This window comes from Hippopotamus amphibius, chromosome 5 (genome assembly GCF_030028045.1).
Source record: "Hippopotamus amphibius kiboko isolate mHipAmp2 chromosome 5, mHipAmp2.hap2, whole genome shotgun sequence".
Lineage (NCBI taxonomy): Eukaryota > Metazoa > Chordata > Mammalia > Artiodactyla > Hippopotamidae > Hippopotamus > Hippopotamus amphibius.
Window position 1 is genome coordinate 10,179,343 of NC_080190.1, and position 22,854 is coordinate 10,202,196.

At 49.7% G+C, this 22,854-nt stretch overlaps 1 pseudogene; it reads left to right on the forward strand.

Annotated features, from left to right (window-relative positions):
* The first annotated feature begins 1,365 nt into the window (after positions 1-1,365).
* On the forward strand, positions 1,366-5,456 carry LOC130854173 (deleted in malignant brain tumors 1 protein-like; annotated as a pseudogene).
* The last annotated feature ends 17,398 nt before the right edge of the window (positions 5,457-22,854 follow it).

Here is a 22,854-nt window from a genome sequence, read left to right on the forward strand (position 1 = left end):
TGTCACTGAGTCTCCCAGCTGGCTCTCCTTAGCTAGCCTTGGGGTTTCCAACACTCCCGCCTTCCCATTGACCCACCTGAGTTGTCCCATCCTACACTTGATGGTGTCCACAGGTGGTCCCCTGCCGCTACAGAGAACCAGGGCTGTGTTGCACCACCCTAGGCCCTGATCCAATCCTGAGTGAGGAGAGCTATGGGGGAGAAGGGAGGTTGACTACCACTGACCTTCTGTCGATGGGGCACGAGAACCGAGAGGAGACCCTGTATCCCTCACCCAGGCCACACCTGTGATGCATTAGGGCCCATCTGCATGCAGAATTGGCAGGGACAATGGCCAGGGGATGCCAGGTCCTAGGGACGGCAGTGCTCTGGGTTCCAGGAATCCTCCTTGGCTCCAGGTTCACGCTCCACCCCTCCGCCTTACTTTCCTGTGCGCTTCTGCCTCGCGACAACCCCTCAGATGTGCCCGTGTAGACATGGCTCATGGAAAGGAGGTGGCAAAGGGTTTCTCCCGGGAAGGAGACCCTGCCAGGCTAAGAGAGGTGGAGGGAGTCAGCCGCCCTCAGGCAGGGCCATTGTCCCAGAGCCGCGAGCTGAGCTGGAGGCTTGCTCAGCACACACAGGCAGCAAGGGGCAGGATCCAGCTGTGGGATGGGTATCATCAGGCAGCTGCGAGCCTTGTCAAGGCTTCTTTGCTGTGCTGGCTGACTCTGAGCTTTCCCTTTGTTGCCACTTCCAGCCTCCAGCCAGACTGTTTCCTCACCTGCTCTGACGTCAACAGGTAAGTGTTCCTACCCACCTCCCTGGGGCTTCCTTTCTGGTTTTAGATAGCTTGGAGGTTTGGATGGGACAGGAGGAGGCTGGGGGTGTGGCCGTTCTCATACTTGTCCTTGAGAGGGAGGCAGGAGGCTCTGAAGGCCAGGTCTAAGGTTCCATCTTAGTGGGCTGGTAAGCTGTGTCCCGTGGGCTGTGGTCCAGATGCTTAGGAAAGATTCTCCTGCTGCAGTCAATATAGGTCCTGGATGCCTCTTAGTCCTGCTGGGGCCTCTCCGGGTCTCTCAGGCCATGGTTGGCTGTCCCACCACGGTGGATGGTTTTAGAAATGCCAGTCCTGTCTCTCTGGCCTGGTCCTGTCATCTCCAGTGGCAGGGCCAGCACCCAGGCAGAACCACCCAGGAGCCCACAAGTGACCAGCAGGGGATGGTCTGGGCCTTCCTCCTGCAGCTGTGGCGCTGGAGCCTGGGTGTGAGCTGGGTGGGTTGGGGTGACCTCGCTGCTCGCCTCCTCTTGGAGTGATGGGCTGCATGTCTACAACTGAGCATCCTGAGACTTGGGCAGAACAGGAATCTCTGCTCTTTTCCCTGGGATGAAGATTAACTCCTGGGAATATAAAAAGGTGACTGCCGGTACGGGAGAGGGTCAGCATCAGGAAGTCCCCTGAGTCTGGAACCTGCCTTGGGCCTGTGACCTCTAGAGAGACATAAGGTGGTGTCCTTGTGCTGCCCACTAGGGACCAAATCGCGTTTGGACGTGAGGCTGGTGAATGGAAGTGACAGGTGTCAGGGCCGAGTGGAGGTCCTGTACCAAGGCTCCTGGGGCACTGTGTGTGATGACGACTGGGACACCACCGACGCCAACGTGGTCTGCAAGCAGCTGGACTGTGGCTGGGCCTCGTCGGCCCCAGGAGGTGCCCAGTTCGGTCAGGGCTCAGGGCCAATTTTCCTGGATGACGTGCGCTGCTCAGGAAAGGAGTCCTACCTGTGGAACTGCCCCCGCAATCCCTGGCACGTGCACAACTGTGGACACCACGAGGATGCCAGTGTCATCTGCTCAGGTTGGTCTCATACATCCCGGGGCAAGCTGTTGGGATGAGGTTTGTTGGGGTCAACACACTTCCCACTCCAGGGGCCCCACTCCAGCCCCTCCCAAGGACGCATGCCTCCCAGGGACCTGGGTGCAGTTGGGACCCCTCCCTTTTTGGTCAGGTGTGAGGGAAATTGCCTTGCAGCAGCAATGGTGGAGAGAATGAAACAGAACCTCCACCACCCTGGGGGCCAAGTCAGTGAGCCTTCCTTCCAGCAGGATGGCCACTCAGCTCACACCTGGTTTTCCCTGGGGCTCCCTTCTCAAAGCCACGTTTGGGGATGTGGTTGGAAAGGTGCCCTTGATGGCTTACAAAGTTGGGTCCACTCACAGCTGGCTCAGACATCAGAGGTCCAGTGCAAAAGGTGCATGTGTGAGTGTGGTGAACGCAGGTTCAGGAGCAGGGCGGCGGGGTGTGGGGCGCAGGGGGGTTGTCAGGACAGGGTGGCTGAGTGGAGAGGTAATGATGTTGCAATACAAATAGAAGTCAGAGTTGTTTTCTTCTGCATTGATATGGAGGGAATGAACTAGCAGTGGGGGAAATTATTGCAATGCACACAGAAGTGATTGTTTTTTTTCCTCTTGAGAGCAAAGAAAGCAAAGAGAACACTGAGCAGCTAGGGGAGAAGCATAACCTGGCCTGAAAGAGTTTATCCTTGTTTTACTTTCACTGTCATTGATCTGTAGTAACGAGATTTATACTTCACAAAGCTAACCTCCCTCTCCTAAAGTCTGTAAGTTACATCCAGGGCCTATCACCCTAACTCTGTGTGAGTTACATCCTGCCTCTCACCACTAACCTCATTAAGTCCTGGCACCTGCATTCCATACAAATCACCCCTGTAGTTTTTTTTAGTTTTTTTTTTTTTTTTTGCATTTCAGGAAGAAAGTCTCCAGCCGATAAAGTGGAGGCAAAAGGACACAATTAGCAGACAGCGGGCGGCCAATTACCAGGTGGGCTGATGCCAGCCATGAGTGCTTTGAAATAATGCGAAGGAAAAACAATGCAAGATCTTCACCACCTGGATGCTCATCACATACCCTAGACTGCGAGTCCCACATATAACATCTTCCCCAACTCCCGAGGAGGGGGGGTCACAGTTCTTGAGGCACTAGCCTACTCTGTCTTCCCTCCTGCCAGACACAAAATAAAGCCCTTTCTCTCTTCCTCCAAAATCTCTGTCTCCGTATTCCTATTCGGCCTCAGTGCGTGGATTAGGTGTTATAACGGCAACAGTGAGACTGCCAGGGCATTGGGGCAGAAGCTGGATTCCAGGCAGAATCTCTGGGGCACCTGGATGAGCCTCAACCTCACTGCAGCTGGGCTGGTGGACTTGGGGTGCCATCTTATGAGCCGGGGTTCATCCTTGCTCTTCCCATGGGGAGTTAAGGCTATAGCTGTGGTGGCCGACCACAGGCATGGCAGGGACTTTCATATTCAGGTGAGTAAGCCCTGAGGTCCAGGCAGGCAGGCACAAGACGCGAGACAGAACGAGGACCCCCCTGTGGACTGAGACGTCCGTGGTGGGCCCACAGTGTGCACACTGAGGCCCTTAGAAGAGCAGCAGCAACGTGTGTCCACTGAGCTTCCTCCCCCTGGGGTCCCAGCAGGGTCCCGTGGGCTTGGTGTCTGACGTTCCTTCTCTTTCCGCAGATGCTCAATCCCAGTCCACTACCTGGCCCAGTGAGTCTCAGACGATATTCCTCAGGATGGCCCTTTATTCCCTGCCCAGCCCTCCCCATTCTTCCCCTTTTAGGGGCATCACTGCACTTTGCAGGACCTAGAGGGGCACATCATTGTCCCCTCTGTCACTGAGTCTCTCAGCTGGTTCTCCTTAGCTAGTCTTGGGGTTTCCAACACACTCATTTCTCCCATTATTCTACCTGAGTTGTCACATCCTAGAGTTTATCCTGTCCACAGATGGTCCCCTGCTGCTACAAAGAACCAGGGCTGTGTTGCATCACCCTAGGCCCTGGTCCAATCCTGAGTGAGGAAAGTTTTGGGGGAGAAGGGAGGTTGATCACCACTGACCTTCTGTCGAAGGGGCACAAGAACCAAGAGGAGACCCTGTATCCCTCACCCCAGGCCACACCTGAGATCTATTCGGGCCCATCTGCATGCGGAAGTGGCAGGGACGGTGCCCAGGGGATGCTGGATCCTAGGGACGGCAGTGCTCTGGGTTCCAGGGATCCTCCTTGGCTCCAGGATCACTCTCTACCCGCCCCCCCCCCCACCCCGAGTTACTTTTCTGTCCACTTCTGCCTCGGGACAACCCCTCAGATGTGCCAGTGTGGGCATGGCTCATGGAAGGGAGGTGGCAAAGGGTTTCTCCCAGGAAGGAGACCATGCCAGGCTAAGAGAGGTGGAGGGAGTCGGCCGCCCTCGGGCAGGGCCATTGTCCCAGAGCCGCGAGCTGAGCTGGAGGCTTGCTCAGCACACACAGGCAGCAAGGGGCAGGATCCAGCTGTGGGATGGGTGTCATTAGGCAGCTGCGAGCCTTGTCAAGCCTTCCTTCCTGTGCTGTCTGACTCTGACCTTTCCCTTGGTTGCCACTTCTAGCCTCCAGCCAGTCCATATCCTCATCTGCTCAGTCACCAACAGATAAATGTTCCTACCCGCCTCCCTGGGGCTTCCTCTCTGGTTTTAGATAACTTTGGGGTTTGGATGTGACAGGAGGAGGCTGGGGGTGTGGCCTTTCTCATACTTGTCCCTGAGAGGGAGGCAAGAGGCTCTGAAGGCCAGGTCTGAGATTCGATCTTAGTGAGCTGGTGAGCTGTGTCCCGTGGGCTGTGGTCTAGATGCTTAGGAAAGAGTCTCCTGCAGGCGGTCCATGTAGGCCCTGAATGTCTCTGGATCCTACTGGGACCTATTCGGGTCTCTCAGGCCATGGTCGGATGTCCTACCATGGAGTTGGTTGTAAAATTGCCTCATGTGCTTCTGTGTGGCCAGGTCCTGTCATCTCCAGGGGTGGGGCCAGCACCCAGGCAGAACTACCCAGGAGCCCACAAGCGACCAGCAGGGGATGGTCTGGGCCTTCTTCCTGCAGCTGTGGCTCTGGAGCCTGGGTGTGAGCTGGATGGGTCGGGGTGACCTCGCTGCTCACCTCCTCTTGGAGTGATGGGCTGCATGTCTACAATTGAGCATCCTGAGACTTGGGCAGAACAGGAATCTCTGCTCTTTTCCCTGGGATAGAGATAAACTCCTGGGCCTATATAAATGTGACTGCCTGCCCAGGGGAGTGTCAGCATCAGGAAGTCCCCTGAGTGTGGCACCTGCCTTGGGCCTGTGACATCAGGAGAGACATGAAGTGATGTTCTGGTGCTGCCCTCTAGGGACCGAATCAGGTTTGGCCCTGAGACTGGCTGAATGGAGGTGCCAGGTGTCAGGGCCGAGTGGAGGTCCTGTACCAATGCTCCTGGGGCACCGTGTGTGATGACAGCTCAGACACCACCAATGCCAACGTGGTCTGCAGGCACCTGGCCTATGACTGGGCCTCATCGGCCCCAGGAAGTGCCTGGTTCGGTCAGGGCTCAAGGCCGATTTCCTGGATGATGGAACTGGGATGCCCTGTCAGGGCACCAAATGTGAAGTGAGCAGAGCAGGAGACCCATGCGTCCTGCCAGGCACAGCCTTGTCATCACCTATGGTCGGGCCTGAGAGATCACACATGCAAATTGGACCTTGGGTTGGACCCCTCCGTCGTGCTTCCTCAGCGGACCCAGAAAAGCTGTGAGGCTGATGATTAATTTGGTTCCGCTCGGTCCTCTAGGTACAGAACTAATCCCCTTGACATTGGCAGTAAGGGATGCTGGTCTGCAGGGACCTCTCAGGAGGAGCATCCTTGGAGGTCTGAGCATGGCTAGGCCCCCTCCGAGACAGGGCACACTCATGGACTGAGCATCTTACCTGCTCAGCGTCGTCCCCCTTTGCCCCTGTGGTGCCCCTTCTGTGCCATGTGTCTGATCTGCCTTCTTTCTCTCCCAGCTGCCCAGCCCCAGTTCACGCTCATTCCAGCTGAATCCTGCTGTCTCTTGACTCCACGTGTCCCTCCTTCTCCTCTCACCTGCACAGATACTAAGCAGTAGCCCCAGGAGAAGGGTGGGGACGTTTTCCATGTTTCGGTACCTGCCCCGGTCACTCTAAAGCAAGCAGAGTTCCACATGAGCCATTACTCATGGAGCCTCTGGTCTGCCTCAGTGATTTATGGACATTGTGGCTACACAGTGTCTTCCCAGAGCATTGGTTGCCAGGGAAGCCTGTCCTGGCATCATTTCTGCTTGAAAGCATTGTCTAGACCAACAGCTGTGTGTGCAGGGAGAACAGAGTTGTTTCGTGTCCTAACCCCAGGCAGCATCTGAAAGGGATGCTTTACCAAAGAGCAGCACTCAGTCAGGAGAGCATGCTGATTGCTCTCGTGGTCTCTGCCACCTCATGGCCATGTTGTGGACATTTGAGGCCATGATTCAGCTGATGCCAGGCTCTCAGAAAAGGCCTCCTTTTCCCCCAGGCAGTAGAGCTTCTCAGACCCCACTGTTCCTGATCTGAGTGACAGGTCACTAGATGAACCTTGATCCTAGACACCTCCTTTTTTATTTTATTTTATTTTATTTTATTTTATTTTATTTTATTTTATTTTATTTTATTTTATTTTATTTTATTTTAATCTATTGGCTGTGTTGGGTCCTCGCTGCTGCACACGGGCTTTCTCTGGTTGAGGCAAGTGGGGGCTACTCTTCATTTCAGTGTGTGGATTTCTCATTGAAGTGGCTTCTCTTGTTGTGGAGCATGGGCTCTATGCCCACGGGCTTCAGTAGTTGAGGCATGTGGGCTCAGTAGTTGTGGCCCATGGGCCTAGGTGATCTGCGGCATGTTGGATCTTCCTGGACCAGAGAACAAACCCATGTGCCCAGCATCAGCAAATGGACTCTTAACCACTGCGCCATCAGGAAAGTCCCCCTCTATTTTTTTTAAACAGTAAGTTTGTCTTACATTTTAGGTCTTCTTATATTTAGGCCACTGTAGTGTTATTTTTGTGGCATTCTTGCAAAGGCTTCTACAGCTGGTGGGAACTTGTACCAGGCAAGGACAAGTTTGCTTCTGACCATCACAGCATTGGGGAGGGAAAGAGCCCCCAGCCCCGACCCCCCGACCAAGTCACCACCTGGGTTGCTGCTCTTGTGCTCACCTCACCTGTGCCCAGTTGATCATGATTGGGGAGCTTCCAGGAGCACTTGCTCAGCTGTGTCCTCTTGGCCATTTGGGCTGGCCGCTCCTGGCTCCATCTTTCTTGCATCACAGTGCTTTTGCTGGGCTTCTGTTCCCTGGACCTTACCTCTATTCCATGGATCTTTATTGATGCTACTGATGCTATTGTTAACCAAGCCCTGGGAAAAGAGAGATGCTTAGACATCACCCTTTCCTTGAGATGCTCACAGACCACCAGATGCAAGACTCTTGTCCCTGGAAAGGTCAATCTTACAAGATGGTAGGCACATCAAACAGCAAGAGAGACCAACATTCTTATGAATTTGCTGCTTTGTGAAAGACATGGTAGGAAATGGTCCTGAGGTTTGGGGAGTGGAGAAGGAAAGCATGACAGGAAGTGCTTCAGTATTGCCATGGCCCCCACTCCAGGGCACCCCCCTCCCCCACGCCATTGTCCATATGAGCCTCTGAGGTACTTCCTGTCCCAGAGGTCAGGGACCTGCTGCAGCTACAACTCTGGATCTCTGTTGCTTTGGGGTCTGTCAGCTTCAGATATCAAGCTGCAATAGCTACTGACCCATCCCAATAGCACTGTGAAAACGAATCCCACCAGCCCCTCCCACATGACTGCCTCACCTAATTTCTCCCAGCAAGAGTGAGAATGAAATACAACAATCCAGAAGGCATTGAGCCATGCAGACCAAACTCAGCTTAGTCGTACAGCAGGGGTAGGGGTCATCCAGACATACCATCTTTCCATGAGCAGCAGCTCTCGGGAGGTGCCAACACACTGTGGTCCTCATCATGTGGCAGAGGAAAGGGGATGTGTGAAAGGAGGGAGTCTTGCTGGTGAAGCGTATCCACCCCAGGTAACGGTAGTCATGGCAATAGGCATGTGCCATCTCTGTGTGGTTCTCAGAGGCTTTAGAAATCTTGTGGCATCACTTGCATCTCATTCTAACCCAAACCATCAACGAGATCCCTTCAGTGTGTGATGTTTGCCTGACTCTGCTCTCCCGCCTGCCTCTCCCAGGTGGATAATGACACCATCACCTACTCCAACTTCCCCAAAGCAACTGTTTCAACTGGCATCATCAAGAGGAAGAATGACATCCACATTCATGTCAGCTGCAAAATGCTCCAGGACACCTGGGTTAATGTGATCTACATTACTAATGACACCCTCAAGTTCAAGAACATACAACAGGGCAAATTTAACTTGACCATTTTCTTTTAAACATACATATACAGAAATCTGTTGCTCTTCTATACAGTAACAACAGATGATCAGAAAAAGACATTAAAAAAAGGATAATCCTATCCACAATTACATCAAAAAGAATAAAATGCCTAGGAATAAACCTAAGGTTGTGAAAGACCTGTACTCAGAAAATTATAAGACACTAATGTAAGAAATTGAAGATGACACATACAGATGAAAAGATATACCATGTTCATGGATTGGAAGAATTATTATTGTTAAAATGACTGTAATACCCATGGCAATCTACAGATTCAGAGCAATCCCTATCAAAATACCAATGGTGTTCTTCACAGAACTTGCACAAATAATTCTAAAATCTGTATGGAAACACAAAATACCCTGAATAGCCAAAGTAATTTTGAGAAAGAAGAACAAAGCTGGAGGTATCTCTCTGCTCCCTGATTTGATCTATATTACAAAGCTACAGTAATCAAAACAGTCTGATCCTAGCAGAGAAACAGACACATAGATCAATGGAACAGAATAGAAAGTTCAGAGGTTAATGACACATATATGGGCAATTAATGTAGGATAAAGGAGGCAAGGGTATACAATGGGGGAAAAGAAAGCCTCTTCAATAAATGGTGTTGGGAAAACTGGACAGTTACTTGCGAAAGAATGAAACTAGACTACCCTCTCATATTAGTCACAAAAGTTAAATTCCAAATGGATTAAAGACCTAAATATAAGACCTGAGACCATGAAACTTCTAGAAGAAAACATAGGCAGTAAGCTCTTTGACATTGGTCTTAGTAATACTTTTTTTTGGATCTGTCTCCCCAGGCAAGGGTAACAAAAGTAAATATAAACAAATAAGACTACTTCAAACTAAAAAGCTTTCAAACAGGGAAGGAAACTATCAACAAAACGAAAAGACCACCTAATGAATGAGAGAAGATATTTGCAAATGATATATCTGCTGCTAAACTGAACTTGGGTCCACTTGCCTGATGTGCAACATAGCCAATATTGACACTGGGTTGTGGTGAAGGAAAGCACAACATTTATTGCAGGGTGCTAAGCAAAGAGAATGGGCAAATTATGTTCATATGGCCTGAAATTCTGAATGATTTTCAGGGGAGGTTTTTTAAAGGCAGTGTGAGGGAGAGAATCATGGTGTGTGTTTCAGCTTATGCACAATTCTCTGGTTGGTTGATGGTGAGGTAACAGGGTGATGCTTCAGGAATCTCAGTCATCAACCTTCAGGTTCCAAAAGGCCTGGGGTCTACATACTGGTTGTCAGCATACAGTGAACTTCCTTCCTCTGGTCGGGGTTTTACTATCTGCAAAACAACTCAAGGATATGGCTCAGGATATTATCTATAGCCCTTGAGGAGGAACTAAAGGTCCTTAACTTTGATTTATGGTTAAACTATTACTATGCTATCTTCCTTGACTGTTTTCCTTCGTTTCTGCATTTTCTCACTTCTCTGATTACATTTGCTCTTTGGAACTCAGGGAAGGCCTAGATTGCTAAATCTTCTCTATAAACAAGAGGAGGGACACACAGAGGAGTCTGAACCCAGGGAGGTCCTACAGGGTCCCATTCTGTTTCTTGTCCTATGAGGGATTAACATCCAAAGTTTAAAAAGAACTCATACAACTCAACATAAAAAAACAAACCACCTGATTAAGAAAGAGGGTATGAAAAGATATTTTTCCAGAGAAGAGATACCAATGGCCAACAGGCACATGAAAACGTGTCCAGTCATAAGAAAAATACATCCTAGTCATGTAATGTATGGCATGATAAATGCAATCAACACTGCTGTATGTTATACATGAAAGATGTTAAGAAAGAAAATCCTTAGAGTTGTCACAACATGGAAATTTTGTTCTATTTCTTTAGTTTATATCTGTATGAGATTGTGGATGTTCACTCTTTATGATAAACAGTTCATGATGTACAAGGATGAGTCAAAAATTATCCTCACTCTGGTTATATTAAAACTTCCTTTGGCTGCACTCTCTTATCAGATCTTTCCGTTCAAGGCTACTGTCTCCCCAGTCATTACTGTGCAGGTGTGAACATGTTACATCAGTTCATTTGTAACTGTAGTGCAAGCAAAAACGGATGTCCCACTTGTGATTTACATGAAAGAAGAGCAGTGTGCAGTGATTTGCTTGTTGTGGTCTGAGGGTGTACCTTGTGCCATTATTTATCGAAGACTTTGTGCACAGTATGGAGAAAGTGTTTTGTCACAAAAGAGTGTGTATGAATGGATAGAGAAGTTCAGGGACGGCCCCACAAGTGTTAGCCAACAAGCAGGAGCTGGAAGCCTGTCCACATCCATGGCTGATGACAACATTGAGCGTACACGTGAAATGATTCTGTCAAATAGATGTTACAGTGAATTATGTGGCAAATCATGTGCAAATCAGCCACGGCTCTGCCTATGAAATAATCCATGACAGACTTAATAAAAACATTTTTTAATAAGGGAATACGAAAGCTTCTTGGCAGATGGGCAACGTATATTGAAAAGCAAGGAGATTATGTCAAAAAATGATGTATTTGTCTTTTTTAAAAGTTAATTAAAATCAATGCTACAGCCAGATTGCAGATAATTTTTGACTCTCTCTCTCTCTCTCTCTCACACAGACACACACACACACACACACACACACACACACACACACAGACACACACACACACACAGGAGGGTGAATCAAAAATTATCTGCACTCTGGTTATATTAAAATTTCTGTTGCCCGCACTGTCTTATCAGTGCTTTCCGTTCAAGACTACTGTCTTCCCAGTCACTGAATGTATTGCATCAGTTCATTTGTAACTGTGGTGTGAGCAAAAATGGATGCCCCCTCGTGATTTGCACAAAAGAAGAGCAGTGTTCAGTGATTCGTTTTTGTGGTCTGAGGGTGTGCATGTCCACACACTTCTGCCTACACTGTCAACACTCTGCAAAAACTTTGTTTTGGGGTGTGAAAGCATCCTCCCTAGAGTCCTGATCTTGCTCCAATGGACTTTCACCTGTTTGGTAGCCTGAAAGCAGCCCTACAAGAAAAAAGACTCACGTCTGGTGAAGAAGTGAGGACAGCAGTGCATTTGTGGCTCACAGCTCAGCCTAAAACATTTTTTAATGAAGGAATATGAAAGCTTGTTGACATATGGACAAAATGTATTGAAAAACAGGGACATTATGTCACAAAATGGTTTGTCTTTTCTAAAAGTTAATTAAAATAAACTCTATAGCCAGAGTGCAGATAATTTTTGACTCACCCTCATGAGTGCGCGCGTGTGTGTGTGTGTGTGTGTGTACACCACATCTTCACATTTAGGATGCTTCTATGTCTTGGCTGTTGTAAACAGTGCTGTTATGAACATTGGGGGGCATGCATCTTTTTGAATTACAGTTTTCTCTGGATATATGCCCAGGAGTAGGATTTCTGGATCATATGTTAACTCTAGTTTTAGGTTTTAAGGCACCTCCATACAGTTCCCATAGTGGAAGCACCAATTTATATTCCCACCAACAGAGTAGGAGGGTTCCCTTTTCTCCACACCCTCTGTGGCATTTGTTATTTGTAGACTTTTTAACTATGGCCATTCTGACTGCTGTGTGGTGATACATTATTGTGCTTTTAGTTTGCATTTCTCTAATAATTAGTGATATTAATTATGTTTTCTTGTGCCTGTTGGCCATCTGTGTGTCTTCCTTGGAAAAAATTCTATTGATATTTAGGTCTTCTGCCCATTTTTTGATTGAGGTGTTTTTTGTTTGTTTGTCTGTTTGTTTGTTTTTTTATTAGCTCTGTGAGTTGATCCTGCTGTCTTGATAACTGTAGCATTAGAGTAAATTTTGAAGTCAGATAGTGTCAGTCTTCCAATTTTGTTCTTCTCCTTCAATAGTTTCTTGTCTATTTTAAGACATTTGCTTCTACATATAAAGTTTTCAATCAGCTTGTCCATACCCAGATAATAACTTGCTGCAATTTTGAATGGAATTGCATTGAATTTATAGATCAATTTGGGAAAAACTAAAATCTTGACAACATTGAGTCTTCCTGTCCATGAACATGGACTATCTTCCATTGGCTTTGCTATCCTTTGCTTTCATTCAATAGAAGTTTATAGTTTTTCTCATATAGATCATGTAAAAATTTTGTTTGATTAAAAGCTAAGCATTTCATTTGGGGATTGCTACTGTAAATTATATTGTGTTTTTTATTTCAAAGTTTGTTCATTGCTAATATACAGGCATGCAAGTGACTTTTGTATATTAATCTTTTTACTCTGTAGCTGTGCTATAATCATGTATTACTTCCAGAAGTTTTTTTTCTTTTTTTTAACAATTCTTTCAAATTCTCTAAGAGATGATCATGCCATCTGTAAACAAAGATTATTTCTTCCTTACCAATCTGAATACTTTTTACTTACTTTCTTTGCCTTATTGTATACTGAAAGCAAAACTTGCCAATATGATGTTAAAATGGAGTGGTGAGATGGAATGTACTTGGCTTGTACTGGTTAGTCATGGGAATCTTTGAGTTTCTCATCAATAAGCACGATGCCAGCTATGGGGTTTTATACATATTCTTTATCAAGTTGAGGAAGTTTCCCTCTATTTCTATTTTACTCTGAATATTTATGGTGAATGAGTTGAATCTTGTCAAATGTTTTCATGCATATATTGTTATGATCATGTGACTTTTCTTTTTCTCCCTATTGAAGTGCTGGAGTAAAATAATTGACTTTTGAATGTTGCACTTGCATACCCATAATAAATCCCACATGACTGTGTGTATAATTCTTTTTATACACTGTTGGATTCAATATACTAACATTTCGTTCAGGATTCTTGCCCATTTGACTTTGAAATTACACCTTCATTGATACCATTGGTCACCTTCGAGATTCCTGTTACAGTCTTTGTAGGAGCGTTCTTAAAGATTAATCTAGAGCAACTCGGTAGATCCACAGAGACAGAAGCAGATTGGTGGTTGCAAGGTAGTTTCAGTCTTCCAACTGGATGGATGGGAGAGAGATGACCATTTAGGGTGCGGGGCTTCATTTAGGGCTGTTGAAAATGCATTGGAACTAGATAGAGAGGGTGGTTGCACAGCATCATAATTATACCAAATTCCACTGAAGAACCTTTAAAATAGTTCATTTTATGGTATGTAAATTTCACCTCCTTAAAGACAATTTCCCCAAACAAGCTGATCCAGAGTGAATTTCTGTTGCAATTGTTGACTTCATTGGCCAACAGGCTTAGCATTTCGTTCATTTCTTGTGTTGTCACAGCTTTTGCAGGTCCATTTGGAGCGGGATGTTTTTATGCATCTCTGTGTCTCTCTATCTCCCCTCCCCCAGCTCTGTCCCCATCTTCCACCCCCACACTCCCCTCTCTGGGTCTTAGTGGTTTCACAGTCACCTCCATGTGGCTCTTTCCCGGGCCGAGAGCCCAGAACCAGCGGAACCTCCCACAGAGATACTGGGAAAGGGCAGATCTAGTCAGAGACCCAGTCAGAGATCCAGGAGCACCTGGCTGTGTCCATCTTCCCCCTCCCGCAGCGGGGCCCCAGGTCCAGCAGCAGATTTTCATCAGCCTGCCTTAGCTGGTGGTTGTTGGGTGGGTGGATGCACATCGGTGCCCGTGTGGTTGGCCAGCTCCTGGCCCTTCCAGCAGGTCCTACTGTGGGAGACACGGGGTGGGGGGGTCCCAACCCCTACTTGAACCTGAGCTTTAACCCACTGGTCATTTGTGTGTCATCACTGTTTCCAGATCTTGGAAATGTTGTGCTTCTGTTTGAACCCATATGAGCTTTTGATTTTTTTCCTATGTTATCCACATAGTGATGTGTTCAATTTCAGGGAGGTTTTTACCCAAAAGCAAAGGAATATTTCTCAAAGTGACTGGAAAGTCACCTTCGTAACAGTCACAGTTGGGAGCAGTGAGGACTGGGAATCACAGCCCTGCACCAGGTCGACCAAAGAGGCTCCTGAGTGATTCGAAAGTTTCAAATGACTTAGTTTTAAAACAGCTGAGCCTATTTAAAGTATTGAAACTGTTCTCATGTTTGCCCCGAAGGAGTTCAGAACTTGCCACTGCAAAGTACGTTGATATAGCTAACTGAATATTTTGACTTAAAGACACTTGAAAATAAGGTAAATCCAAAAAAAAAAAAAAAATGACAGCACACACATACACACACTCTGACCTTCTTTCTTTTTCTTAAAAGCAGGAGATAAGTTGCCGTTGAAATGCATCTTCCTTAGGCCAAAAGGAAATAACATTCTTATCATCAGAACTTCAAGCTGATTCCAGAGAATTCTACACACAGAGATCTTGATAAAATAATTCTCTTATCCTCCCCACATAGTGTAATTACATTTCCATAGCTACTGCTCTTCACTGAACTGCATATAAAAACCAGTAGTTTTGCCAAATTGGAGGGTTTTTATTTCTTATGAAGCCTCTCCCCACGTCACGTAAAATTGGCATTCAATAAACTTGTATGCTTTTCTCCTCTTGAGTTGTCTATTGTTAACTGAAGTCACAGGCCCCATCACACAAAATGCTAAAGGGTGAAGATAAACTTTTTCCTCCCCTACAAGCCAAACTTAATTCCAGTTCAGCAGCCTTTATCCCCGGGGATGATGTCAATCTGCTTCCATGTGTTAAGGAAGGAGTCAGGCACATTACAGCTGCAGTTACAAACTGACAACAAGTCCAAGGACGAGCCCTGGGCCTCACTGACTGCTCTCCGTTCCTGTGAAGTTCAGCCCAGGGTGGGCCCAGTGCACACGGCTTTGCGGATGCAGCCCGTTTGCATTTTCCAGCTGGTCCTCCTGAAAAGGACAGACAACTCCTGAATGCCTTCTTCCCTCTCTGAGCTAGACCTTCCCTCCGCAGAGAACTCAAAGCAGGACTAGTCTCCCTTCCAGGAACCTCTTCCTGAAACAGACATCCTGTTAGAACTGGGTCCTGCGACTCCAGCCATCCAGGGACCCTTTTCCACTAGAGATTTTCCCTTTTCCATTCCTCCTGCAGGCAGAGATGTCACTGTCTCATACATTGGAGCGTGAACATGAGTGGAGCTGACCCAACTCTCCTCACATGGTCCTGGAAGACAGTATCCAGTCCACCCTGGATGGGCACGCACGCGCGCACACACACACACACACACACACACACACACACACACCCCACGAAGGCCCATATGCTTTTTAACTCGGGGTCTGCATCCAGTCCTGAGTAAAACCTCAGGTCTGCTCACCTGTCTGCTCTTGGCCCCTAGAGACCAAAATCAGAAAAATGACCACACACTGACCTGAGCTGAAGGCAGTCTCTCAAATCCTGTGTCAGGGATCAAGGCAGGTAGCAGCCACCTTGCATACTGCACTTTGGCTTGGTCTCCCACCTGCAAGCCCATCTTGTCTGCTACATTTCGTGGTTGTCATGGGAACCTAGATACCAGCTCCCCTGCAGATTTGCTGCCTAAAGTCTAGGATGACTAACACTCCCATTACATCAGGGAACAGAGGGGGGTCTCAGAACAAGGAACATCAGTGCTAAACTAAGAAGGTGCTGGGAAAAGAGAGGTGAGTGGTTGCCTCCCAAGCAAGGGTGATATAATTGTGGATCCATTGGTCAAAGGACAGGGGACAGAGGTTTTAGTGGCCAGATGCCCAAACCCATGTAGCCGTGTCAACCAGGTGCCCTGTCACCCTACAGGAGATGCTTCCACAAAGATGCTAAAGGTGCCTCCCACTTCCTGTACTTCCTGACCCTCCACCAAGTCTACTCCACTTCTTACACTTCACAGGAGGCCATGTGGGAGGGAGGGGACATGTCAAGAGACACTGCAGGTCTCTGTCGAGAGGTTTCTGTCCTGTTTCCCCTCCTGAGCTTCAGACATTTTATCCTCTCCACCCACACCCCCAGCTGGACGCTACCCCGGGCCCCTCAGGCCAGCCTCTGCCCTCCTACAACTACCTGCTCCATCGAGGACACACATAAGAAGGGAATGTGCCCGACTTTGCCTCCCACGCCCTGTGCACAGAGGCTATAACGGGTCCAGGGAGTGGAGGCAGGTGGGCGTGGGGGCGGCTGTCTGTCCATCGCAGCCACCTTGCCCATGAAAACCCCCAGGGGTTGTGCAGGGAGGATGCTGTGAAGCTGTCTCAGCCCCGGCTGTCCACTGCTCACCCCACCCTCTCCTCAGCCTTGGGGCACGACAGGGCACGGCCCCCTGGCCTTTCTCATTCCTTGTGGGAGCCCACGCTACCTGTCCACCTAACATGAAGGCATCAGTGCTCAGGTGCAGCACTGGAAACAGGGACCAAACTGACCCTTGCTTTGAAAAAAAGTTCTTTATTCAGCTTGTTCATAATAAGAAAGGGCTAAGATATACACTACAGGCCAAAGAAACTGGTTCATAAAAGGTCAGAAAAGAAACTCCATATGGAACAAGCGCTGTTGCTCCCCGCGTGTAGCTCTCAGCTGCACGCGGGATTTTAGGTTCTGGCACCTGCAGTCTGACATTTTGTGCCCAGCCTGTGTTTCTGGGGTAGGCTGCTCCCATCTTTCTCACCCCCACCTCCACCCACCCCCCACCGTGCACCTGGGCCAGAGTTAAACAGAGTTGGGGGCTCTGGGTACCATGCTGTGGACACTAGTTTCTTCCTCCCTCACTTGGGCTCCAGAGCAGGGGGCCTGTGTCTGAGCACCGCGTGTGTTCTCATGCCTCACATGCTAGAGCTCGGGGGCTGGCCGTGGGCAGCACGGGTGCACCTCCCCAGTGTGAAGGCTGCCACGGCCAAGACCATGACCAGGAAGACTCCAGCAAGGATGGTAGTACTGTGGTAGCTCCCGGGGGCGCTGGCCTCTTCCTGCACATCAACCACCGGCCGGTCTGGCAAGGAGAGGAGAGCTGGGATCAGGATGGGTCCAGCAGGGAAGGAGAGGGGAGAGAAGCAAGGGTAGGGGTCGCAGGGCAGGGTGATGGCCATCAGAACTGCTTGGTGGGCTGGCAAAGACGGCTGAGAGGCGTGCCTTTCGGGAAACTGAGGTCAGACCCCAAGGGGCAGCTGGGTGTCAGCCCTGGCAGATTTCAGTGTCTTGTCAGCCAACAGAAGCAAAGAAGGTCTGTGAAGAGGAAGTCAGAGCTGGGCTTTGGGATAACATATCTGGCTGGAGGCTCCCAGGGGATGGGAGGGGAGCGAGTTGCGGCATTTGAGCCCATCTGGGAAATTGGTGAAAAGGTCCCAGCAAGAGGGACACAGACCTTAAGCTACTGCAGTGTCAGTGGGAGGAGAAGGAAGAGGAGAGATGTGAGCAGCGTCCCCATCGACCCCCTGTGCCCCTCCCCCTGCCCTGCCTGCCATCCCTCTGTTGCTCCAGCCCCCAGGTGGGTACCATGCAGGTGACATATGACTGCACTGCGTCCCCGCCCGCTGGAATGGAAGCCCTCAGGGCAAAGAGTTTGATCTGCTTAGTGTGATGTCCCCTGCCATATAATAGGCCTTCCAAAGATGCCTGGAATGTTGAACATGTGCGGGAAACGCCTGGAAGTAGCCAGACATGGGGAGAGCCTGTGGGGTGGAGTCCCGTGCCTGTGGGTGACTTTGCGCCAACTACTGCTGGCCCACACCTGCCCCTGGCACCAATGTCACCACATTTGTTGACCTGGCCCGGCCTAGACCAGACATCCTGGGAATCCCTCTGCAAACATTTTCTCATCCATGCCCACAATAGAGCAGCATGGCAGGAGTTCTGCTCCCCGTTTAGACGAGGAAAAGGAAGTGGCTTCTCCAGGGTCAACCCCTGAAATCGTGAGAATAAACCAGTCCCGCCTGCTCTACACGGCCCTGCTCAGAGCCTGATTTCACTGTCCCAGGGCCACAGTCTGTCATCTCCATCATAAGTAATAACGTGATCATTAATGTTAATATCGTTGACGTGCACGATAGTAACAAAATGCCATGACTCGTAACAAGCAGGGACAAAGCAGTGTAACTAGCAGTATTTTATGTAATCCTCTCAACAGTCCTAGGAGGTAAATAGTAATGTTTTTCTTTTACAGATGAGGGGTGTGAGGTTGGGTATTCAGAACCCAGAGGATAAAGGTGTCAGGTGTTCTGAGTCCCAGGTTAGAACTGTCTTGACCAAACCCTACATGTCATATACATTCCCCATTAACCAGGGCCCTTGGAAGAAGGTGGGAACCAGGTCTAGTTCAACTCCGGGTCACCCAGGGTAGCACAGGTGCCCTGTTCGAGGGGACACAGGACACCCACAGGAGCATCCCCAGTGCCCGCGGTTCATGCGCCTGGCCCCTGGCATATAGCGGGATGGGAGCACGGCCACCTACCCAGGCTCCTATTCTCACCATGCGGGACCTACAGCTGCATGGGTCCTAGGAAGACATTTACCTTCTCCTCGTAGGAGCCCACATCCCTCTTGGCCCTCATGATGCAGCCGCTGCGGCAGTGGGAGGAGGCATTGTTCACCCTGCACATGACCATCTTGCACTGCAGGTACACGGAGGGGAAGCGGCTCACGAAGTGGAAGGATCTGAACTTGAAGCAGAGATGTGGGGCAAGGGCTTGTCGTAGGATTGGTAGGTTTCGTCCTTCACACACCTGGAAGAAGAGAGGAGCTGCTCTCAGCTCTCCGAAAGGCACTGCACTCCCCACGCCACCCACCCCGTGGGCTGGGCAGCCTCCTCAGAGGGTGGAGGGCAGGGGACCTCCTGCTGCCTTCACAACATTCCTTGTGGACCACCTGCTGGGCACGCTCTTTGTCCAGCGCCCCATCTACTCCTTGTTTAATCCTCCCAACAGGCTGGGACATGGGCTTCACTATGCACATTTGATGGCTGGAGAAACTGGCTCCTAGAAGAGCAAGTGCCTGTCCAGAGTGATGCAGCTAGTGTGGGGCAAAGCAGGCATCTCAACCTCTGTCTGCTTCAAAATCAATGTTTTCCCACTACAAGCATGACTTTTTAAGATTAAAGCTTGCCTGGTGTTGAGTCACTTGGTCTAATTTTACTTTATAGCTAACCAGCTCGATGGCCACTCAGTTCCCCAGACACCCAGAGATGACAGCCTGGCTGGTTAAGTTTGAGCTACTGGAGCCCAATCTGGCTTCCCTGAGCTCTGGGCTGGTTGTGCGGGAGGTATCAGGGAAAGGCTGAAGCCCACCCCATGAAGACACTCCTTACCTCCCCCCGGATGAGATCATAAGTCAAAGATGTAAAGTCACTGGGATTCGGTGAAGCCACACATGTGTCCGCAAATAAGGCCAGGGAGGTGTTAGGATGGAGGATTTCAGCCCGAAGGAACAAATCCTGGTTCAGGTCCACATAGTATGGGCTGCTGGTCATGGGGTACAAGAATGAAGAGGATGTATAAAAGGAAATGGTCACGTTAAATTTGCCCTGTCGTATGTTCTTGAACTTGAGGGTGTCATTAGCAATGTACATCACATTAACCCAGGTGTCCTGGAGCATTTTGCAGCTGACATGAATGTGGATGTCCTTCTTCCTCTTGATGATGCCACTTGAAATAACTGATTTGAGGAAGTTGGAGTAGGTGATGGTGTCATTATCCACCTGGGAGAGGCAGGCAGGAGAGCAGAGTCAGGCAAACGTCACGCACTGAAGGGATCTCGTTGATGGTTTGGGTTAGAATGAGATGCAAGTGATGCCACAAGATTTCTAAAGCCTCTGAGAACCACACAGAGATGGCACATGCCTGTCACCATGGTTACCATTACCTGGGATGGATATGCTTCACCAGCAAGAATCCCTCCTTTCACACATCCCCTTTCCTCTGCCACATGATGGGACCACAGTGTGTTGGCACCGCCCGAGAGCTGCTGCTCTTGGAAAGGTAGGTGTGTCTGGATGACCCCTACCCCTGCTGTACGACTAAGCTGAGTTTGGTCTGCATGGCTCAGGGCCTTTCTGGATTGTTGTATTTCATTCTCACTCTTGCTGGGAGAAATCAGGTGAGGCAGTCATGTGGGAGGGGCTGGTGGGATTCGTTTTCACAGTGCTATTGGGATGGGTCAGTAGCTATTGCAGCTTGATATTGCCAGCTGCCAGAACCAGAAGTGACAGAGATTCAGAGTTATAGCTGTGGCAGGTCCCTGACCTCTGGGACAGGAAGTTCCTCAGAGGCTCACATGGACATTGAGGTTGGGGGGGGGGGTGGTTGGGGGTTGGAATGGGGGCCATGGCAATGCTGGAGCAGTTCCTGTCATGCTTTCCTTCTCCACTCCCCAAACTTAGGACCATGTCCTACTGTGCCTTTTATGAAACAGCAAATTCATAGGAATGTTATTCTCTCGTGCTGTTTGATGTGCCTACCATCTTGTAAGAGTGACCTTTCCAGGGACAAGAGTCTCGCATCTGGTGGTCTGTGAGCATCTCAAGGAAAGGGTGATGTCTAAGCATCTCTCTTTTCCCAGGGCTTGGTTAATGATGGCATCAGTAGCATCACTTAAGATGCATGAAATGCAGGAAAGGTCCAGGGAACAGAAGCCCAGCAAAAGCACTGTGATGCAAGAAAGACGGAGCCAGGAGCAGCCATCCCAAATGGCCAAGAGGACACAGCTGAGCACGTGCCCCTGGAAAGACCCCTATGGTCATGATCAGCTGGCCACAGGTGAGGTGAGCACAAGAGTGGCATCCCCAGGTGGTGACTGGGGCTGGGGGGGTGGCTCTTTCCCTCCCCAATGCTGTGATGGTCAGAAGCAAACTTGTCCTTGCCTGGTACAAGTTCCCACCAGCCATGGGCACCTGTGCAAGAACGGGCACAAAAACAACACCAGAGTGCGCTAAATGTAAGAAGCCCTAAGATGTAAGACAACCTTACTGTTTAAAAAAAAAAAAAATAGAAAGTTGGTCACTGAGTCACATTCAGTCATATACGCTCTCAGGAGCAAAAGTTCGTTCCTGGCCATTTGGGAGATTAGACAAGTTCCCTTCTGAAGCCAGCACCTCTACACCCTAAATATAATTATTCTTTAGAACAGCATGTGTAGGAGAGGCTTTCCCTTCACGTCTGGAGTTTGAGAACTCAGCTCTTGGTGTGTGCCTTCCAGAAAGACACGTGAAAAGGGAAAAGTTCAGCAAGTGACTTAAAGTGGCTCTGCCACCAGGGCGCCCTGCCTCCTCTCTGACCTCTGGTCCCCTCTCTCCCCGCAAGGGGGCGTCTGCGGCCTGCAGGGGGCGGCAGAGCCCGCACGCTGGGCTCGGGGCTGCGCGGGGCCTGGAAGGGGCTCTGGGCCTCCCGCGCCTTCCTGGGAAGCACGCTGTACTTTCTGCCTTTCCATTTTCTCTAAAGCAAACAAACAGAAAAGCTGTGGGGTTTCTATTGGAGCGCCTGGGGTCATCGCAGCAAAGCACGCACAAGTTGCCGCCGCGCTCGTCCTGCAGGGACACACCCCGCGGGGTCACGGGGCCCGTGCACGTGCTCTCGCACCCACGCGTGTCTGTGCTTCCCACGCTCCAGCGAGATCCTGAGCGCACGCCAGATGATGCACGTGGAGTGCACACTCCTGTCTTGATCATCGGAAGGCGTTCTGACTTTAGATTGAAATTCGTGCTCAGACGTGTGCGCTGTGCGCGGGGTCCCCGGGCCGGGGCGGGAGTCCGGCAGGCGCGCCAGCGGCTGTGCCCTGCAGGCCGGCCTTTCCCGCCGGGCCGCCCCCTTCTGTGGTGCGGAGACCTTGCTTGTCCAGACGCGCGGACCAGATGGAAAGCAGCATCCTCGTAGCACCTAGCCTGGCACGTGGCAAATGCACAGTATGTTTTTGGTGACTGACAAATCCTCTGATCATCTGTGTCACACACATTGTACGTATTTGGGCATTTCATGCTGTATATTTACTGTGGTTCTAACTCTAATAAAACTATTTGCCCTGTGTCTGTTCTCTGACAGACAAAATCTTGAAGTGATTACTTAGGTGTCCGCCCAAAATTCAGAGCTTAGAGTGCAGAGTTTAAACTGATTTTACATAAAATTAAATGCACCCACTCTAGATGTACCATTCGGTGGGATTCACAATAAGAGACCCAACATTCTCGTTAATGCACACAGTTCCATCCTGCCCCGTTGCAGGCAGTCCCCTCCCACCAGGTCCGTTCGCCGTCTGCACAGATGTCATAGCAATGGCATCACAGGGTGGGGAATCTTGCGCACCTGGCTGCTTCCACTCAGAGCCACATTTTTGAGATTCTCAGAGTCTGGGGTCAGCCCTACCACTTCCTGCCTAAGGAGCCTTAGGCCACCTGCTTGACCCCTGGAAGCCCAGCCTCCCTATTTCTCAGGTATGCAGACAATGAGGGGAGACGTGTGTCATCTTTGTGGGGACATGGGGAGTCTGACACACACTAATCTCAGGATCTGCCTCTTGCAGGGTGACAGGATAACGGAGATTCCCAGGACACGAGACTTCTCCGTGCTAAAGTCTGTCAAGTCCTAGGTCAACCAAGACAGTTCGTCACCCCAGGTGGTGATAGCTCAACAAATGGTAGCTGCAGGGGCCCAT